Source organism: Pristiophorus japonicus, chromosome 22, assembly GCF_044704955.1.
Source record: "Pristiophorus japonicus isolate sPriJap1 chromosome 22, sPriJap1.hap1, whole genome shotgun sequence".
Taxonomy (NCBI): Eukaryota; Metazoa; Chordata; class Chondrichthyes; family Pristiophoridae; genus Pristiophorus; species Pristiophorus japonicus.
In genome coordinates this window covers 20,914,304-20,933,205 of record NC_091998.1, presented here as the reverse complement: position 1 = coordinate 20,933,205, position 18,902 = coordinate 20,914,304, and the positions used below count along the sequence as shown (strand labels likewise).

At 45.3% G+C, this 18,902-nt stretch overlaps 1 protein-coding gene across 3 annotated transcripts in view; it reads left to right on the top strand.

Annotated features, from left to right (window-relative positions):
• Positions 1-17,200: 17,200 nt before the first annotated feature.
• The window catches only part of rassf4a (Ras association domain family member 4a), a 298,691-nt gene continuing 296,989 nt past the window's right edge, over positions 17,201-18,902 (top strand). For 2 of the 3 annotated variants that reach the window (XM_070865382.1, XM_070865380.1), the window contains exon 1: positions 17,201-17,284. The gene's annotated coding sequence lies outside the window, so the exon portion shown is untranslated. Of the gene's footprint in view, positions 17,290-18,902 lie in introns of all 3 variants that reach the window. The other variant, XM_070865381.1, reaches the window with a different exon arrangement.

Here is an 18,902-nt window from a genome sequence, read left to right as displayed (position 1 = left end):
AGCTCCAGAAAAAATGGCCAGAAATGTATTCACCAAAATTACCTGGAAGCTAGAGTATTGAGAAAAGAATGAAAGAAAGAGAAGAAAGAAAATAGAGAAAAGAAAGAAAAGAGAGAAAAGAAAGAAAAGAGAGAGAGAAAGATAAGAAAGAGAAAAAAATGAAAGTAATCCATTCACTCATTCATTCTGTAGCGCCTTTCATGACCACCAGATGTCCCAAAGCACCTTACAGCCAACTTTTTTGTGAAGTGTGGTCATTGGTTCAATGTAGGAAACGCGGCAGCTACTTTGCGCACAGCAAGCTCCCACAAACAGCAATGTGATATTAACCAGATCGTCTGTTTTAGTGATGTTGATGTTGGTGGAGTTAAAGCTGCTTGGATGGTGGGAGCAGAGCTCCACGGGATATGGGAATAATTATGTTTTATGGTGCTGAGGAGTGCTAAAGTAAGCCTACCGACCTTTGCATACATCATTTTACATTTGGGGCACAGTTTGCCTGGGTCAAACCAAATGTGTAAACTGTGTGACCATCACAGAGGTAGCATAGACAACATGGGGATAGCCTTTACTCTTTACTACACACTTCTTTATTGCAGCTTTGTCGAAGGCACACTTTTTGTGGGGGTCACAAATAGCTTTCACTGTAGCACATAAATGTTGAAATATGTGTTGTGATCTAACACTGACACCAGGACATGCTGCATTGGAATACACTTGCACAAGGAGGGATGTGGACTGGCTACAGGTGTGGTTGTCTAGGTGCTTTGACAATTTCTAACATCTAGATGTCTTGTGTGTCCCTCCAAGAAAAGGCTGCTCACAACCACCATGAGCAATCATGCACTGGCAGGGAACCTCACAATGGGCCCAAGTTTCCACATGATTTGCGCCTGATTTTTAGGAGCAACTGGTGGAGAACGGACTATCTTAGAAATCGCAATTCTCCACATTTTCTTTTCTGCAGTTCTACTTTGGAACAGAATTTTTTCTTCAAAAAGGGGCGTGTCCGGCCACTGACACCTGATTTCAAAGTTTCCACAGTGAAAACGTACTCCAAACGAAAGTAGAATGGAGCAAGTGAAGATTTTTGTAGAACTGAAAAAACCTGTTCTACACATTAAAAAATCAGGCGCAGGTTACAAATTAGGCGTCCAGAACGAGGTGGGGGGGGAGGGCGGGGGGGGGAGGGAACTCATTAAATTCTACAATAAATCCTTATTTATACTTTTACAAATATTATACAAATAAATCCAACCTGAATAAACATTTATAAGCAAAGAAAAGATTAAATAAACCATCTTCCTACCTGTGTGAAAGTGCTTCAGGCACAGAGAATTCTGCAGTCAGCCTGAGGCGCCTGTTCTTCCCGCGGGGGGGGGGGGAGGGGAGAGGAGGCGCCCGTTCTTTCCCGCGGGGGGGGAGAGGGGAGAGGAGGCGCCCGTTCTTTCCCGCGGGGGGGGGGGAGGGGAGAGGAGGCGCCCGTTCTTTCCCGCGGTGGGGGGGGAGGGGAGAGGAGGCGCCCGTTCTTTCCCGCGGGGGGGGAGAGGGGAGAGGAGGCGCCCGTTCTTTCCCGCGGGGGGGGAGAGGGGAGAGGGGAGAGGAGGCGCCCGTTCTTTCCCGCGGGGGGGAGGAGGCGCCCGTTCTTTCCCGCGGGGGGGGGGAGGGGAGAGGAGGCGCCCGTTCTTCCCGCGGGGGGGGGGGGAGGGGAGAGGAGGCGCCCGTTCTTTCCCGCGGGGGGGGGAGGGGAGAGGAGGCGCCCGTTCTTCCCGCGGGGGGGGGGGAGGCGCCCGTTCTTTCCCGCGGGGGGGGAGAGGAGGCGCCCGTTCTTCCCGCGGGGGGGGGGGGAGGCGCCCGTTCTTTCCCGCGGGGGGGGGGGAGGCGCCCGTTCTTCCCGCGGGGGGGGGGGGAGGCGCCCGTTCTTTCCCGCGGGGGGGGAGAGGAGGCGCCCGTTCTTCCCGCGGGGGGGGGGGAGGCGCCCGTTCTTTCCCGCGGGGGGGGAGGGGAGGCGCCCGTTCTTTCCCGCGGGGGGGGAGAGGAGGCGCCCGTTCTTCCCGCGGGGGGGGGGGAGGCGCCCGTTCTTTCCCGCGGGGAGGGGAGAGGAGGCGCCCGTTCTTCCCGCGGCGGAGGTAGGAGGCGCCAGTTCTTTCCCGCGGGGGGGGGGAGGCGCCAGTTCTTCCCGCGGGGGAGGTAGGAGGTGCCCGTTCTTTCCTGCGGGGGGAGGTAGGAGGCGCCCGTTCTTCCCGCGGGGGGTGGTAGGAGGCGCCCGTTCTTCCCACGGGGGGGGGGGAGACAGTGAGAAGGCTGCAAGTGCTGATGTGCTGATGGCAATGTGCTTTTATTAAAAAAATGTTCAAAAATTAAACAGCTACAAAGAACTACAAAAATGGCCGAGTGCCAATGTTTTTTTCACACTGAGCATGCGCGAACGCTCCAACGCGCATGCGCAGCGTTGCCGGCAGGAAAAAAACTAATTTAAATAGTACCCGCCCCCTCCCACTTACAAAATCGGCGCGAGTGTAGGCTCCGCCCCCCCGGGCGCCGCACCAGGCAGACATGGAGCTGCAGAACGCTCCAGAACCGCGATTTTTTTTTTTAGGCGCCGTTTTAGGCGTGAAAAACGGGCGCCCAGCTCGGAGGGGCGCCCGTTTTTTATCGTGTGGAAACTTGGGCCCAATGTGACAGGGTTGTTCACATATAAGGAGATGTCCCTTGGCATCTTACATAAGAACATAAGAAATAGGAACAGGAGTAGGCCGTACTGTCCCTCGAACCTGCTCCACCATTCAATAAGATCATGGCTGATCTGATCATGGACTCAACTCCACTTCCCCGCCCGTTCCCCCATAACACCTTATCCCCTTATCGCTCAAGAAACTGTCTATTTCTGTCTTAAATTTATTCAATGTCCCAGCTTCAACAGCTCTCTGAGGCAGCAAATTTCACAGATTTGCAACACTCAGAGAAAAGAAATTCCTCCTCATCTCTGTTTTAAATGGGCAACCCCTTATTATAAGATCATGCCTTCTAGTGCCATCTTGATGCTGATCGGCTGTTTCCCCTGGCTGGGAAATCTAGAACCAGGGCTCACAGTCTCAGAATAAGGGACATGCCATTTAGGACTGAGATGGGGAGAAACTTCTTTACTCAGAAGGTTGTGAATCTTTGGACTTTTCTACCCCAGAGGCCTGTGGATGCTCAGTATATTCAACACTGAGATCGATAGATTTTTGGACACTAAGGGAATCAAGGGATATGGGGATTGGGCGGGAAAGTGGAGTTGAGGTAGAAGATCAGCTGTGATATTATTGAAGGGCCAATCTCGAAGGGCCAAATGGTGCTCCTATTTCTTATATTCTTATTGTAATTCTATATAGCTCCACCCAGTGGACTACAGTGATAATGCAGCCATTGCAGTTTACAATAATAAAGAGGGAACAGAGCACCTGACAGGTTCCTGATGTTATCGACCATCTTAAAGCCTGTGTGTTTGTGAGCTCATACAGAAGATATCATACTTATGTTGAGTCTGTAAAAGATGTTGAGAGGGTGAGTTTAGAGGTATATTGTCACAGCTCAGCAAGTATCCTCTTTATTTGGGCTCATTGTTACCCTTACTTACTCTTCCCACTCAGTAACGTGGAGGCATACACTGGAATGTCACACGGTATATTTGGCACCTTACCGCTCTTAGAAGGCATTCTATCCTCAATCCGTCCTGCACTCTTTCTGTGGGGTCTCCCCAAGATGAAGTGATGACATCTTGTGGTAGGGAGGAAAGGAACACTTCATCGCAAGCTGTGTCACATACTCCACCGAGCACTCACCACATCACAGATCCAAAACACCTCAAGGTGTTTGGATAGGAGGGGGCACAGGGTGAAACACCCATCACAAGTGAAGAGGAGCAAGTGATGGTGAGCAGCCAAAGCTCTGACACACTTCCCAATATGGGTCCTGGGATACTGATGCCTGTAGACATATATCTTGGATGTTGGCACACCTGCATTGATATCTTCTTATTGATGTCTACATTGATAGTGTCATCATCATCATCATTATCATCATCATAGGCAGTCCCTCAGAATCGAGGAAGACTTGCTTCCACTCTAAAAGTGAGTTCTCAGGTGGCTGTACAGTCCAATACGGGAATTACAATCTCTGTCACAGGTGGGGCAGGCAGTGGTTGAAGGAAAGGGAGGGTGGGACTGGTTTGCCGCACGCTCCTTCCGCTGCCTGCGCTTGTTTTCTGCATGCCCTCGGCGATGAAACTCAAGCTGCTCAGTGCCCTCCTGGATGCTCTTCCTCCACTTAGGGCGGTCTTGGGCCAGGGATTCCCAGGTGCCGGTGGGGATGTTGCAGTTTATCAAGGAGGCTTTGAGGGTGTCCTTGAAACATTTCCTCTGCCCACCTGGGGCTCACTTGCCGTGTTGGAGCTCCGAGTAGAGCGCTTGCTTTGGGAGTCTCATGCCGGGCATGTGGACAATGTGGCTCGTCCAACAGAGCTGTCGGATGTCGTCAGTGCTTCGACGCTGGGAATGTTGGCCTGAGCGAGAACACTGAGGTTGGTGCGTCTATCCTCCCAGTGGATTTGCAGGATCTTGCAGAGCCAGCGCTGGTGGTACTCCTCCTGCGCTTTGCAATGTATAGTGTCGGCTGTGGCTCAGTGGGTAGCACCCTCGCCTTTGTGTCAGAAAGTTGTGGGTTTAAGTTCTACTCCAGGAATTTAAGCACATAAATCGAGACTGACTCTCCAGTGCAGTGCTGAGGGAATGCTGTGCTGTCGGAGGGGCCATTTTTTGGATGAGATGTTAAACCGAGGCCCCGTCTGCCCTCTCAGGTGGATGTAAAAGATTCCGTGGCACTATTTCGAAGAAGAGCAGTGGAGTTATCTCCAGTGTCCTGACCAATATTTATCCTTAATCAACATAACAAGGAAGAAGATTATCTAGTCATTATCATATTGCTATTTGTGGGAGCTTGCTGTGCGCAAATTGGCTGCCACGTTTCCCACATTACAACAGTGACTACACTCCAAAAGTACTTCATTGGCTGTAAAGCGCTTTGGGATGTCCGGTGGTCATGAAAGGCACTATATAAATGCAAGTCTTTCATTCTTTCGATAATCACATCCTCAAAGCCGTGCAAAATTAGCTATTTTCGATACAATGTCTGGACATGCACACAGCTGGATATAGCTAAGAATAACCAGCTTCCTGTTCACAGTCTATCTTTAGTACTTAACACAGAGGAAGATTATTGCCCTGGACATTACTGGGACTTTCCTCTCCCACAGAAACGTAGTGGGGTGCAATTTCTAGCTGACCTCAAAACGTGACACTTATCCGACAAATTTCCCCCAACTTGAATATCTTTGCCAGGCTCCCGGTGCGGTTTCCGCCTGTGCCAGGGACACCAGGTGGGGGAGGGCGGGGAGGAGGGGAGGGGACAGAATTGCTGATGTGTTAAGAATGTGGCATCTGCAGCAGCTTAAAGGGGCTAACGGGCCATCAGGGCAGAAAAAAGCAGCCTGCCTCTCTGGATATCAATGCAATGTGCCAGTAGAGGAGAATGAATTGATTGCAGACATTCAATTGCACTCCACGTTTGTCAGACATTTAATTGTTAAATAGCTTTTGTTGGCTCCAGCAATTCTGGCCTCCCCTTGTATTCAGCTGCCGATAGCATCCAGAGTTGGTATGATGGTTGTGACAGAAATTGTGACCTCTAACTTTACTCCTTCATTCGACTATGCTACAGAGGTGGGCACTTCTGACGCCCGCAGTCATTTCCGGTGGAAAATGCAATATCGGTAAATTGGCACGACTTCAGGGTAGAATCACCCTGGCAAACTTACCTTTCTCAAATCACAGGACTTGGAAGAAGAGGCTCAAATCTAGGTCATCAGCTGTGACTCAGTGGGTAGCATTCTCGCTTCTGGGTCAGAAGGTTGTGGGTTCAAGTCCCACCTTAGAGACTTGAGCACAGAATCTGGGCTCACACGCCCAGTGCAGTACTGTGGGAGTGCTGTACTGTCTTTTGGATGGGATGTTAAACGGAGGCCCCGTCTCACTTCTCAGGTGAATGTAAAAGATCCCATGGCACTGTTTCTATAAAGAGCAGGGGAGTTCCCCCTGGTGTCCTGGCCAATATTTATCCCTTATTCAAAATCACTAAAACAGATTATCTGGTCACTATCACATTGTTGTTTTTGGGAGCTGCTGTGCGCAAATTGGCTGCCGCGTTTCCTACATTACAGCAATTAAAAAGTACTTCATTGACTGTAAATTGCTTTGGGACATCCTGAGGTTGTAAAAGGCACTATATAAACGCAATTCTTTTTGTTTGTTTTAAACATCTATTGAAGTATCAGGACTTGGGTAAATTTACCAGGCTCCGTAGCAGCAAGGTTCGCGTAATTGCCCCTTTTATTGCCTTGTTACACTGCTGGAGGAGATTTAAAGATGCAACCTAGCAAAAGCCAGTCTGTGGTCCAAGTGTTGGGGCTAAAATGAGCTGCATCATTGGAAGGTGTATATTCAGGGGACTGTTATATAACTGACAATTCCATCCACATTGTAAAACTGAACCAGGTAACAGAAACGCGTTAAATCGTGGTTTTATTTGAGTGTTTCATTAACCAGGCTTAACCTTGCAAAGGGATCCATTTAATCATTTCCATACAAGTCATATAATCGGTAAGAGCCACATGGAAATATTCCCCAATAATCATCTCGGAATTAGATTTTGTGCAGTACCCGATGCCATACAAGAAACGGCATGCATCTGCTAACATAAATAGCCATGGAAGTACATTCCCCATCGTACCTTAAATTAAAACATGGTCCCTCTTTCATTATGCATTTGGGGTGTTGCAGTGGAGCATTAAACTTTTACCTCTGGGACTCTGGTTCAAATCCATATGTCTGGCATTTGTCTCAGGTTTCCCTCAGGGAGGGAGACTAGTCTTCCAATGTCTGGCGAGGTTGGGGGAGGGAGGGAAAATTGCGAGAGGTTGCTTCTCACATTACTCAAGCAGACCTTCATTGCCACCACCCATGGAGTTCTCTGTGGCCTGCACCAGACTCCCTTTCCAATGGCAGATAATAGTGAAAATTATAGAGGGAGGGACGCTTGGGAAGGAAATAGGTGAAGAAAATTAAAGCTCGGTTACAGTTGTTATAAAATAAACTCACAGGAAGAGGATGCACCATGCATTGGGATTCTTGATTTAAAGAAAAACATTTCATTCTGTCATTTCACTGGTATGTTCAAATATGCTGCTTCATTTAATGTGTGCGAGTTTTGGAGAGAAAATGCTTTTCATGTAAATTAATCCGTTTTATAGTCAAGCTAACAATAACGAATAGAGCGAAATATAGCCATTGGTTTTAATTTACTTATTTAAGAACAGAAACTGAATGTGTTTAAGAATTCCCTGGTTGTGTATATAATATAAATGTATCCAGGAACTTGAGCACATAAAAACAAGTCTAGGCTAACACTCCAGTGCAGTGCTGAGGGAGTGCTACACTGTCGGAGGTGACGTCTTTCGGATGACACGTTAAACCGAGGCCCCTCAGGTGGCTGTAAAAGATCCCACGGCACTATTTCGAAGAAGAGCAGGCAAGTTATCCCCGGTATCCTGGCCAATATTTATCCCTCAATCAACATGACAAAAACAGATTATCTGGATATTATCACATTGCTGTTTGTGGGAGCTCTAATTGGCTGCCGCGTTTCCCACATTACAACAATGACTACACTCCAAAGGTACTCATTGGCTGTAAAGCGCTTTGAGACACCCGGTTGTCGTGAAAGGCGCTATATAAATGTTCGTCTTTCTTTCAGAACACGCTGTGTGTTTGTGTTTTATAATCTATTCCTCCTTTGGTTATCAGTGTGAGTTTTTGACTGCATTATAACGTATGTCACACTACCATGTGAGCCCTTTGAAGTGAAGAAATGCAAATACTTCAGCTGCACCAATTTGTGACAAAACACGATTCTGGAAAATCTACAGATTGAATGTAAATGGTATACGGCACATTTACCTACAATGTTCAGTCCACAATCTTTATTTATTGTTTCAGTTATTACAGTATGATATCTTTTAAGTCTTTGTAACAAAAGAAAACATCGGTTTGATAGTTCTCTTTATTCCTACACATTCTTATTTAAACTGAGGCTGCTAAATGTTGCCGGTATTATGGTTTTCATTCAGCTTACCTGAGGGAAAAATATTATTTTTTGTAATGGGCAAAAGCTGTTTTTTTTAATATTTTTTCAAAATGTTTGTGTTTTTGTCAATTTAGTACTGTTGTTTCTGAAGGGCGACACGCACAATATATAATGTACCAGAATAAAACCCAAGGACCTTTGTGATATATTCGATATCTATATAATTACCTGCTGGGCTAGTGTTTTAGTCTAGCAGCAGCTGTCCTTGCACACTCTGATTTCATGTTATTGATGTGTGAGGGTGCTCATATGGTAATATTAATGACTGTGAAAGCGTAGTTACAGTTGATTACCAGAAGATAATGGTGGCTGGAGTGATAACAAGTAAGTAATCCTATGCAGGATAAAAGATTTTATCCAGAGGACACTTTAATGTGAGAATGCGCACAGTGAGAATGAAGATTATGCATTAATCCTTTTCAACTGCAGTCTTAGACACGGCCCAGTGGGTAGCACAGTCGGCTCTGAGCCAGAAGGCTGTGGGTTCCAGAGACTTAAAAAGACAAAATCTAGGCTGACACGCCAGTGTTGGAAGTGCCGCCTTTCGGATCCGATGTTAAAAAAAAAATCGAGGCACTGTCTGCCCTCTCAGAACTATTTTGAAGAAGAGCAGGGGACTTATCCCTGGTGTCCTCGTCAATATTTACCCCTCAACCAATGCCTAGAAACAGATTAGCTGATCATTATCTCATTGCTGTTTGTGGGAGCTTGCTGTGCGCAAATTGGCTGCCGCGTTTCCGACATTGCAACAGTGGTTACACTTCAAAAGCCCTTCACTGGCTGTAAAGTGAGGTCGTGTAAGGTGCGGTATAAATGCAAGCCCTTCTTATTACCCATGGCTAGATAGATATAAAGAAAAAGAAATTGCTCTAACTTACATAATAAAAGGTAATACAAAAGCAAAATACTGCGGATGCAGGAATCTGAAAATAAAAACAGAAAATGCTGGAAATCTCAGTGGGTCAGGCAGCCCCTGTGGCGAGAAAGCATAGTCAGAACCCTTCTGGACTCAACATTGCGTTCAACAATTTCAGACAACCTTTGCTCACATTTTGCTCTGATGTATTTTTTCTCTCGCTGTGTTTCCCATAGCAACTGGTAATTATCCTGCCATAAACGAATCTTTTTCTAACTTCTGCCATCCATTACCATCTCGAGTCAGCCCATCATCCCTTTTGTCTCTCAAATCTCTCCTGTCTTCCACCCTATCACCGTTCCCCTTTATCCTTTCCTCCCCTCCCCCTTTCAGCGCCCCTTAAGAATCTGTTCTTTCGAACATCCATCAATTCTGACGAAGGGCCGTCGACCCGAAGCGTCAACTCTGTTTCTCTTCACAGATGCTGCCTGAGATTTCCAGCATTTTCTGTTTTTATTATATATAACATTTAAGTCTGGCTTCTTACTGCTGTCTGTGGAAGATTTTCTTTTTCAGTGGCAGGTCCCATGATTGACATTGAGGGACAAGATGTTTCTTTAAGTTCTTGTTTGATATCTTCACTGAAAGATTAAATCATGCACTGCATAATCACTGCAATTTTACCTTCAATGCATTACTGGGGAATACTTTTTAAAATTAATTCCTAGGATGTGGACATCGCTGGCAAGGCCAGCATTTATTGCCCATCCCTAATTGCCATCGAGAAGGTGGTGGTAAGCTGCCTTCTTGAATACAACTGAGTGACTTGCTGGGCCATTTCAGAGGGCAGTTAAGAGCCAACCACATTGCTGTGGGTCTGGAGTCACATATAGGCCAGACCGGGTAAGGACGGCAGATTTCCTTCCGTAAAGGACATCAGTGAACCAGTTGGGTTTTTCCGACAATCTGGTAGTTTCATGGGGCCCAACTTTGCCCAACCCCTTTTATCGGCGCATTTACCTTAAGTGTGCCGACTTTGCGCGCTGGAAAGGGCGCCGGAATAAAGGGGCCCCATCCTGACCGCTTTTCCGAGTCCCCGGAGTCGTGGCGTAGCGTGCAGTCTGAAGTGGGGGGGCGGAGCAACAGGCTAGCGCCGAAAGCACTGCCGGCACCTGCGCGCATGCGCAGTGAAGTCTGCGCGCATGCTCCTGCCCTCCCAGCGTGTCCTGCGGGCTGTGAGCAGGACCCGATGCTCGCAGCCCCTATCCCTGGTCGAAGGGATGCCCCAATCTTCGCCGCACCCAATCCCCGGCCGAGTGGCCTCCCGCACCGGCCGGCCGGCCCGCTGAGTTCCTGGGCGAGGTAGGACTTCGGATTTATTTTTTATTTATTAGTTGTGCTTGAGAGTTTTGATTGGGGGTGGAGGAGGAGAATTTGGGGGGGGGGGGAAAGAGTGTATGGGGAGGAGGAGAGTTTTGGGGGGGAGAGAAAGAGTGTTTTGGGGCAGGGGGAGAAAGAGTGTTTTGTATACCAGCATCTCTCTTTCTCTGGCTACCACCCCCATGACATTGCAGCCAGCAGCTCGCATTTCTCCGGTCGCCCTGCGTAGCGGGCCTTCCCTCCCCCCCCCGGTGATATTACAGTAGGATTTACTTCATTTTTATTAGTATTTTAATTGTTTGAGCTCTTCCTTGCAATGTTTGCTGCTTGGTTGTTGAGGTCCTCTCCAGTTCCCTTCCCTCCCCTATCCCTGCCCTAATGTCTGCCGAATGTGCGCTGCTTTTTCTTCACTGCCCACAAGGTTTTTCAGAGCTGGCCACATATGCTCACCTAAGTCGATTTGCAATAAATTTTTGCTGGCCAAAGTGGCATAAATGGTCAAAAGTAGCGTAAGTGTCTGGGAACGCCCCCTTTTGAAAAAAAACTGAGAAAAAAATCGTACCTGACTTATTAATCTGGAGCAAATTTTTTGGGGAAAATGGCACTTTTTAACTTACGCCAGAAAAAACAACTTACTCCAAGAAAATTGATGCACGTCATGCCCAAAGTCACCATTACTGATACTAGCTTTTAATTCCAGGTTTAATTAATTGAATTTAAATTCCCCAGCTGCCATGCTGGGATTTGAACTCACGTCTCTGGATCATTAGTCCAGGCCCCTGGATTACTAATCCAGTAACGTAACCACTATGCTACTGTACCCCTTAATTTATACCATTCTTGGTCCTTGTCAACTCACAAGACTTTATTCCTTGTGCTTTCTGAAATTTTGACCTTTGAGGGGCACACTCACTAGTTTGCTGTGGTACTTGTCATTTTTTTAGTGCATCTTAAAAAATTAATCTGGTTTCTGTTTAAGAATAAACAATATGCTTCCAAGGCATCTGTGACAATGTGCCAGATCAATTTGCTGAACAATTATGTTGTAACACAGTTCTCAGAAAGGGTCTATATTGCATTTTAGTCTGTTGCTGTAAGAAAAGGAAAAGTACTTTGATTAACGATGGACCCAGGGAATAATTGATTCAACTGTATAATCAATTTCTTCCTGACGTCAATGTCCACCGTGCATGCTTGCCACTTGATTTTTGATTGCTGTATTTAGTGGGTTGGGGTTAGATATTCATTTAAAAGAACAAAGCATGTAAGAAACTGAATGGTACAGTAGATAAGCAGTGGCCATTCACTACTGAGACTTGGGTTAAAATGCAGCTCAAACACACAGATGAATGTCTTGTCTACCTCTGACTGCAAGGGTCCTGTGTGAAATAGTCTTAATCCTGTTCCTAGTGCCAATTTAGTGTCAGCTTCTATGTCTTACAGTAATCCTCTTTATCAGGCAACTGTCTAAATCCCTGTATGGACTCTGTGTCAACAATACATTTGGGCAGAGAATTCCACATTCTAACCACCCTCTATGTAAAGATGTTTATTTGAACCCCCCCACCCCTCCCCCCAGGTCTATATAACACAAACTTTTAATATCCACATCTGTCAAGTCAACAGATGTGGAAAAAATTGCAATGATAGATCCAATAATCGTACAAGTGAAAAAAGTAATCTTTTTGATGTGCTTACTTTATCTTTTTTTCCATCTTAATGTTGCTTTCACAGAGAACAGCAGTACCTGACAAAAGTACAATGCGCTGGGTCAGACGGGCACAGTTGCCATAGTATGTTGCTAGGCTCCAAGCAACCCTGTGAGCCACTGTTTAAACACTGGGTCAAGAAGGGTCATTTTCATGGCATAAAATTAATTAGTTACAAAGTGCAATTTTAATCAGTGGTCTCACAGAATATTTCTTCTTATGTATTACATTTTCTAAAAAGACAGAAACTTTTTTATTATCAGTCTGAAGAATAAACTTAAATTAAACATTGAAATACTCCATTCTGTTTTGTAAAAGGGAAATGCTTGCAAATATATGCTTGCAAACACAAACATTTAAATGCCTGCTGATCTTAGGATTCATAATGCAATCGTTGATTGTAGTCATAATGTTTACTGTACTAATGCCACTTAAGCTTCAGCACAAAATTAAAATATATGATGAAGGCACCACTCAAAATAATAACCTATCTTTTTCTTTCAAAAATAACTGATTTTGTGTATTTCCAGCATTAATTGGTTTCTATTTCCGTTTCCCAGCCTTTACATGTTTTCTGAGTTTGGTAACCAAGTTGTTGAAAGAGCAAAGAACTTTTACAAATGCCACTCCTTTAAAATGAAAAAATATCAATTAATTAACATCCTTTAACTGTGGCTCGGTGGGTAGCACTCTTGCCTTTGAGTCAGCAGGTTGTGGGTTCAAGTCCTACTCCAGTGACTTGAGCACAAGAAAATCTAGGCTGACACTCCAGTGCAGTGCTGAGGGAGTGCCACACTGTCGGAGGTGCCGTCCTTCAGCTGAGACATTAAGCCGAGGTCCCGTCTGCTCTCTCAAGTGGACGTAAAAGATCCATGGCACTATTTCAAAAAAGAGCAGGGCAGTTATCCCCGGTGTCCTGGCCATTATTTATCCCTCAATCGACGTAAAAAAAAACAGATTATTGGTCCTTATCACATTGCTGTTTGTGGGAGCTTGCTGTGTGCAAATTGGGTGGCGCGTTTCCCATGTTATAACAGTGACTACATCCAAAAGTGCTTAATTGACTGTAAAGCACTTTGAGACGTCCGGTGGTCATGAAAGGCTCTATATAAATGCAAGTCTTTCTTTCTTATTTTAACAAACTGCAGCTTGTAGATTTTTTCTACATATACATGTTTGTCATCATCATCATAGGCAGTCTCTCGAAGCGAGGATGACTTGCTTCCAGGGCCAAAAAAGGATGAATTCACAGGTGTTTCAATGAAGGACCTAATATTCCAGGTCCTGTGCTACATCCTGAAGGGTGGAAGATGCCTGAGCGTGGATTTTTCTAACGTGTGGTAGTCGTTGCACACCAGCCACCACACGGGCTTGACAGAGCTCGGTCTTGGTCCAGTGGCGAGGGTTATCCAAGATGACTGGAGACCTGCTCTGCTGCACGGAGCTAGTGTGCACACATATCGCAGTGTGGGCTGGCCCGTGCTGCCCCTGGGCCCCTGGCCCCGAACTCACGCTTCTCCTGGGCCCCAATCACATCCCTCTACGAACTCTCGCCGCTCCTGCTGTATCTGCCCACGCTCCAATCACCGGCCTGGACCTTGATGACGTCACTCTTCGCTGCCGTCGCCCTCCTGCACCAGCTCACGCTGCCCCCTGGAGTGCATGCCTCCACGTTGCTCCCGAGATCGCTCATCGCTCCTTTTATGGCCCCGACCTGCCGCTGGTGTTCCCACTCAGGTCGGGGCCTCCACGCTGTTCCCAGGCGACATCGACATCAACCTAGACACCAGCTTCAGACACACGAACGGCACATGTGTATGGTAGCATGTTACTGGACTAGTAATTCAGAGGCCTGTATATATTTATGTATGTATTGATTATTGCTATTAAAGTTTTTACACTTTAATCTTAAAGAAAAGAATATTTGCATGGAATATATTCTAAGTGAGTCTCTAAATAATATATTAAAATCTTAGATTGCATAGTCAACTTTTTCAATTCTAAATTCCTATTTCCATCTTTCTACTGGAAGCTGCCTATGTCAACCTGTCACACTGTAATTACACCCTCCTGCCAATGGAGGTGCTGCAGTGTGACCACTGTCAGGTGCTTGTAATTACAGCCTGACATTTTCACTGAAGCAGTTTCCACTAGAAATGTGGAAATAGGAATTCAGAATGAAAATAAAAAAATTAAGTCTGAATGTATGGTTCAAAATGGGGACTAAATTTCATCTGTGTGTACTGCACAAACCTTCTCCACCATCTATTCCCACCTCGTCCTCACACTTGATTTGGCTTCTTGTTTGTAACCTCATTGAGAGATTGACTATTGTGTGTGTATATTTTACGTATGGACATGTGGTTTTTGCAGTTTTAATAAGAACATAAGAACATAAGAAATAGGAGCAGAGTAGGCCATATGGCCCCTCAAACCTGCTCCGCTACTTAATACGATCATGGCTTATCTGATCATGGACTCAGTTCCACTTCCCTGCCCGCTCCCCATAACAGCTTATTCCCTTATCGGTTAAGAAACTGTCTATCTCTGTTTTAAATTTATTCAATGTCCCAGCTTCCACAGCTATCTGAGGCAGCGACTTCCACAGATTTACAACCCTCTGTGAGAAGAAATTCCTCCTCATCTCAGTTTTAAATGGGCGGCCCCTTATTCTAAGATTATGACCCCTAGTTCTAGTCTCCCCTATCAGTGGAAACATCCTCTCTGCATCCACCTTGTCTAGCCCTCTCATAATTTTATACGTTTCAATAAGATCACCTCTCATTCTTCTGAATTCCAATGAGTAGAGGCCCAACCTCCTCAATCTTTCCTCATAAGTCAATCCCCTCATCTCCAGAATCAACCTAGTGAACCTTCTCTGAACTGCCTCCAAAGCAAGTTCATGCAACATGTTCATGCAAAAATAGTTCAAATGCGGGGGATAATTTGCAAACACGTGCTGGCAACAAGGAACCTTTTTTGTAGGCAGTGAATATTGGAAAACTGCCACCTTGGTTTCCTGATATGTGCTGCCGCCAGATGAGATTCCCTACTGTCAGTGCGTACTTGGTAACTATGAGCTGTAATTTGAAAAATAATTACATACAAATCCAGCTTAGATTGATAATTTCAGAAACAATTGTTTTGGAGATTAACCATTTTATTGATCAATGTAGTAAATTAAAAATGTAGTTGTACCAAACCATGTGATTTGGCTCAGAAGTCGCATTCTTGCCTTGTCAGAAGGTGTTAGGTTCAAGCCCCACACCAGAGACTTGAGCACATAATTGAGTCTGATGCTTCACTGCAACACTGAGGGATTGCTGCGCAGTTCAAAGTGCTAGCTTTCGCATGAAAATTTAAACCGAGGCCCCGTCTGCCTCTCAGGGGGAGGTAAGAAGATCCCATGACATTATTTGAAGAAGAGCAGGGGTGTTATCCCTGGTATCCTGGCCAATATTTATCCCTTAATCAACTTCACTAAAAAATATCTATTTTTTAGTTGTTCCGTGATGTGGGCGTCGCTGGCGAGGCCTTTATTGCCCATCCCTAATTGCCCTTGAGAATGTGGTGGTGAGCAGCCTTCTTGAATCGCTGCAGTCCTTGTGGTGAAGGTACTCTCACAGTGCTGTTAGGGAGGGAGTTCCAGGATTTTGACCCAGCAACGATGAAGGAATGGTGATATATTTCCAAGTCTGGATGGTGTGTGCTCTTGTCCTTCTAGGTGGTAGACGTCGTGGGTTTGGGAGGTGCTGCCGAAGAAGCTTTGGCGATTTGCTGCAGTGCATCTTGTAGATGGTACACACTGCAGCCAAGGTGCGTCAGTGGTGGAGGGAGTGAATGTTTAAGGTGGTGGATGGGGGTGTTGATCAAGCGGGTTGCTTTGTCCTGGACGATATCGAGTTTCTTGAGTGTTGTTAGAGCTGCACTCATCCAGGCACGTGGAGAGTATTCCATCGCACTCCTGACTTGTGTCTTGTAGATGGTGGAAAGTCTTTGAGGAGTCAGGAGGTGAGACACTCGCCGCTGGTCATGTACGTTATTGCTGTTTGTGGGAGCTTGCTGTGTGCAAATTGGCTGCTACGTTTCCTATATTACATCAGTGCCGACACTTGCCTTCGCTTTATTGTCAATGGCAGGTGTTGGAACAAGTAAGAATGACCAGGACATTTCATGTACTTGATGCATCTGCACTGAAGAAGTAATGCTTTTAACATAACCTTTGTAGCAGTGTTAGCAGGAAATAACAGTGTGTGGTGTGCGATTCAAGTCGACTCATTGACAAAACACCAGCACATGTTCTCCCATTCTTCTAAGACTGGACCCACAGCATTGCCATGACGACGGTAAACAAGGTCACATAACAGGGGAAGGGTGAGGACATAGGAAGTATGGGAAGAACTCCTGTGCAATTGATGCAAACAGTGATTCAGGTTTTGGCCAATGCTGTGGAACCTCCACCAGCACCCCTGGTTTTCAGATAAACTTAAACAATGGGCCCAAGACCTTGTTTGCAGCAGTGATTATTTTGGCTGCAATTGTATCACATCCTTGCTGACACAGTGCCAATCCCCAAGGGGAAGGGGGGAAAGCCAGCAAGCAAGTACCAGCAGAAGCTGCAGCTGCTCTGGGCATTGAGGAGTGCAGTGCCTGGATTCACTTGCACACAGGAACCAGGGAGAGAGAATGCAAGAGAAAAAAAAAATCTCAACAGTGGTGAAAGGGAAGAACAACCCCTCTGCGTTTTAAAGTGAGTCTTTCCCTCATTAATACCTCAACATGCAAAAAAAATGTATGCTACTAAATAACACTCAAGGTGCTTGGGATACAAAAACAAAGTTACTGCTAGTTCCATTGCCCGCTCAACCCACCTTGAGGAGAGAGGGTGGGCGCGAGATGAAATGCTGCAACCTGATTGGCGGGGTGCGCGGGTCTCCATCGCCATCCCGTGTTGTGTATGGCTGGGGCGTGTGTCAATCAAGTAGCGAGGCAACGGGTTAGTGTGCGCGCACACAGCTTGTGCTACTTTGTTGTGGTGCGAGACGAGCTGGTGTTTTGTCATTTGTGGTGGAAGAGAAGATTTTTTTTTCCTCAAATGGTAAAGTAAGAACGATCTAAATAAAATCTCACTTTGTATGTTGGGGGTTGGGAAATATTTCAGCATTTTTCACTGTATGTTGAGCTGTGAAATTTGAAGCAGGTCATTTAAATTGCTGAGAAAAAAAAGGCAGTGCTGAATTTCTGCAGAGTAATTGTTCCTGGACTTCAAGACAATTTATTAACAATTGTGTCCTTTTCACTTCTAAACTCTGGCACAAGATATTCAATTTTAAATTGCAAGCTTTTTTTTTTGCTTAATTGTTGTGGAATTATTCCTGAGTATCATATTATTACTGAGTATCATGTTTTAAGTTCCAAACAAGAGTTGTGCAGTGATTCTGCAACCTCTGGAATGCTTTCTTCCTCTATTGAGCAGAGAATCAGTAAAGAGCAGGCTGCATTTGATAGATTTTATTTGTTTTACAGTAATTTAAGGGCATTTGTCGGAGGCTGTGCATGAGGGCCTCAGCTGTGCAGGGTACCTAATTGCCCACAAACTAATTCTGATGCCAGAAAACAGGTGGAGGATGGTCCTTGGGGGCTGTGAGCCCAGGGTGTCATTTTATTTAAGAGAAGGAGCAGCTGAATGGGATGATTGTAATAATTCATCGCCATGAACCTTCAACTCATTTTACACCTCGAAAGAGGCTCCTGCAGTTACATAGAAAGTTTCCTTCTCACTGTTGGGGAAAATCTCTACCTGCTGGTAGGGACCACAGGACATCTTATTTGTCGCAGAATTGGTGTCTGTTGCCCTTTTGTTCCCAAAACAGTACTGAAATTAAAGCCGTTCAAATGGTTGGCCAATTTGTTTGTGGAGGGAGAGGAAACATGTGTCTTTTTCATCACCGCACTGTTCCACACAGGTGATGCAATGATATATATATTTAGATGTGATTTACATCACTGGATTGTGCGGTTAGCAAGCAAATAAAATAAAGATAGCCGAATACTAGTTTAAAGACACTCACAGGCTCACTCCTACTTTTTAAGTACATTCATTGTCATTTAATCACTTTTACAAAACACCAGATTCAGATTTTTCAATTACTTCCTACTGTTGCCTTAGGTGCTAATATTCCTGATCATTCAAACTCATTTATTTGCACTAAAAAATTGAATTCTCCAATGATTTGAACTAAACCACTTGTACATTAAGAATATATTGTGACAATATAATATCATTTTAGAATAGAAAACTATATCAACGAATTGTTGTCAAATCAGCCTACCATTATAGGCAGGCGTACAGCACCTAGATGTACTGCTGATCTGTTTGACCTCCCATACTACAGAACAATGCAATAAACTAAATTATACATTTCAATGTTTATTAGCTAGGCAGTTGACACCAGGAAGGTTAATGGTTTGACATGTCTCAATGACAAATGTCTCAATATTGCATTACAGTGTCAGTAATTAATGATACACGCCCACTGCAAAATTAAATAGTTGGTTCATTTCACAGTCCATATTTTCATCCTTTTTATAAAATCTTAGCAAATATGGTTACAGTGTTACGTGATGGAGAGACAGACTAAAAGCATGGTACTATACCCAAGAAGCTTATGCTAAAGCTAATGTGCAATCACTATGCACCAATAGCTTGTTACCAC